This window comes from Oncorhynchus nerka, linkage group LG15, assembly GCF_034236695.1.
Source record: "Oncorhynchus nerka isolate Pitt River linkage group LG15, Oner_Uvic_2.0, whole genome shotgun sequence".
Lineage (NCBI taxonomy): Eukaryota > Metazoa > Chordata > Actinopteri > Salmoniformes > Salmonidae > Oncorhynchus > Oncorhynchus nerka.
The window spans coordinates 90,390,842-90,393,341 of NC_088410.1; the positions used below are offsets into that span (position 1 = coordinate 90,390,842).

The 2,500-nt window shown below is 41.2% G+C and overlaps 7 non-coding genes across 7 annotated transcripts; all 7 read left to right on the plus strand.

The window, feature by feature from the left end:
* Positions 1–154: 154 nt before the first annotated feature.
* Positions 155–227, plus strand: trnar-acg (transfer RNA arginine (anticodon ACG)). Its single transcript has one exon. It is a non-coding gene; the product is annotated as a tRNA-Arg (tRNA).
* Positions 228–803: 576 nt separating this feature from the next.
* Positions 804–876, plus strand: trnar-acg (transfer RNA arginine (anticodon ACG)). The gene has a single exon. It is a non-coding gene; the product is annotated as a tRNA-Arg (tRNA).
* Positions 877–1,086: 210 nt separating this feature from the next.
* Positions 1,087–1,158, plus strand: trnae-uuc (transfer RNA glutamic acid (anticodon UUC)). The gene has a single exon. It is a non-coding gene; the product is annotated as a tRNA-Glu (tRNA).
* Positions 1,159–1,461: 303 nt separating this feature from the next.
* trnar-acg (transfer RNA arginine (anticodon ACG)) lies at positions 1,462–1,534 on the plus strand. The gene has a single exon. It is a non-coding gene; the product is annotated as a tRNA-Arg (tRNA).
* Positions 1,535–1,745: 211 nt separating this feature from the next.
* trnae-uuc (transfer RNA glutamic acid (anticodon UUC)) lies at positions 1,746–1,817 on the plus strand. The gene has a single exon. It is a non-coding gene; the product is annotated as a tRNA-Glu (tRNA).
* Positions 1,818–2,119: 302 nt separating this feature from the next.
* trnar-acg (transfer RNA arginine (anticodon ACG)) lies at positions 2,120–2,192 on the plus strand. Its single transcript has one exon. It is a non-coding gene; the product is annotated as a tRNA-Arg (tRNA).
* Positions 2,193–2,402: 210 nt separating this feature from the next.
* On the plus strand, positions 2,403–2,474 carry trnae-uuc (transfer RNA glutamic acid (anticodon UUC)). The gene has a single exon. It is a non-coding gene; the product is annotated as a tRNA-Glu (tRNA).
* The last annotated feature ends 26 nt before the right edge of the window (positions 2,475–2,500 follow it).

Consider the following 2,500-nt stretch of genomic DNA (forward strand, 5'->3'; position numbering starts at 1 on the left):
GCTGCATTTCTTGCTCTGCAGTAAAATTCATGCAACAACAGGAGGATCAAATTAAGATATGCATCTGAAACAGAAAACCAAGGAACCTTGTTGTTGACAGACGCTATGACTGTGTACACTGGTCTAGCTGTGACCTGACTTCAGCTTAGACGTGGGGCCAGTGGCGCAATGGATAACGTGTCTGACTACGGATCAGAAGATTCTAGGTTCGACTCCTGGCTGGCTCAATACTTTATTTAATTGACTGAAATCAAGCTGGGAATGATACTGTATACCTTTCAGTGCTTCTGGCTGTTCTCACTTCAAACACATTTTAGACGGATTTCATCTGGACATTCCCCAACATCTCTGAGAAAAAAGATGTAGCTTTTAAATCCAACAGGCATAATGTCAACATTTAAAGATTTGTCTGTGATGTGTATTTTAAGTATGTGTCTTCCCATATGGTCTAGCGGTTAGGATTCCTGGTTTTCGCCCGGGTTCAACTCCCGGTATGGGAAAGAATATCTTGTCGTTAGCTACGCACTTGTGTAACAACAGATGCAGCACTTTTACACAACACAACAATATTCCCTCAGCAACAGGAAATGTGACATGTTATGTAGATTCAAATTATACAAAGCTTTTTAAACGTTGAATACACTTCATGGCTGCATTTCTTGCTCTGCAGTAAAATTCATGCAACAACAGGAGGATCAAATTAAGATATGCATCTGAAACAGAAAACCAAGGAACCTTGTTGTTGACAGACGCTATGACTGTGTACACTGGTCTAGCTGTGACCTGACTTCAGCTTAGACGTGGGGCCAGTGGCGCAATGGATAACATGTCTGACTACGGATCAGAAGATTCTAGGTTCGACTCCTGGCTGGCTCAATACTTTATTTAATTGACTGAAATCAAGCTGGGAATGATACTGTATACCTTTCAGTGCTTCTGGCTGTTCTCACTTCAAACACATTTTAGACGGATTTCATCTGGACATTCCCCAACATCTCTGAGAAAAAAGATGTAGCTTTTAAATCCAACAGGCATAATGTCAACATTTAAAGATTTGTCTGTGATGTGTATTTTAAGTATGTGTCTTCCCATATGGTCTAGCGGTTAGGATTCCTGGTTTTCACCCAGGTGGCCCGGGTTCAACTCCCGGTATGGGAAAGAATATCTTGTCGTTAGGTACGCACTTGTGTAACAACAGATGCAGCAGTTTTACACAACACAACAATATTCCCTCAGCAACAGGAAATGTGACATGTTATGTAGATTCAAATTATACAAAGCTTTTTAAACGTTGAATACACTTCATGGCTGCATTTCTTGCTCTGCAGTAAAATTCATGCAACAACAGGAGGATCAAATTAAGATATGCATCTGAAACAGAAAACCAAGGAACCTTGTTGTTGACAGACGCTATGACTGTGTACACTGGTCTAGCTGTGACCTGACTTCAGCTTAGATGTGGGGCCAGTGGCGCAATGGATAACGTGTCTGACTACGGATCAGAAGATTCTAGGTTCGACTCCTGGCTGGCTCAATACATTATTTAATTGACTGAAATCAAGCTGGGAATGATACTGTATACCTTTCAGTGCTTCTGGCTGTTCTCACTTCAAACACATTTTAGACGGATTTCATCTGGACATTCCCCAACATCTCTGAGAAAAAAAGATGTAGCTTTTAAATCCAACAGGCATAATGTCAACATTTAAAGATTTGTCTGTGATGTGTATTTTAAGTATGTGTCTTCCCATATGGTCTAGCGGTTAGGATTCCTGGTTTTCACCCAGGTGGCCCGGGTTCAACTCCCGGTATGGGAAAGAATATCTTGTCGTTAGGTAGCACTTGTGTAACAACAGATGCAGCAGTTTTACACAACACAACAATATTCCCTCAGCAACAGGAAATGTGACATGTTATGTAGATTCAAATTATACAAAGCTTTTTAAACGTTGAATACACTTCATGGCTGCATTTCTTGCTCTGCAGTAAAATTCATGCAACAACAGGAGGATCAAATTAAGATATGCATCTGAAACAGAAAACCAAGGAACCTTGTTGTTGACAGACGCTATGACTGTGTACACTGGTCTAGCTGTGACCTGACTTCAGCTTAGACGTGGGGCCAGTGGCGCAATGGATAACGTGTCTGACTACGGATCAGAAGATTCTAGGTTCGACTCCTGGCTGGCTCAATACTTTATTTAATTGACTGAAATCAAGCTGGGAATGATACTGTATACCTTTCAGTGCTTCTGGCTGTTCTCACTTCAAACACATTTTAGACGGATTTCATCTGGACATTCCCCAACATCTCTGAGAAAAAAGATGTAGCTTTTAAATCCAACAGGCATAATGTCAACATTTAAAGATTTGTCTGTGATGTGTATTTTAAGTATGTGTCTTCCCATATGGTCTAGCGGTTAGGATTCCTGGTTTTCACCCAGGTGGCCCGGGTTCAACTCCCGGTATGGGAAAGAATATCTTGTCGTTAGGTACGCAC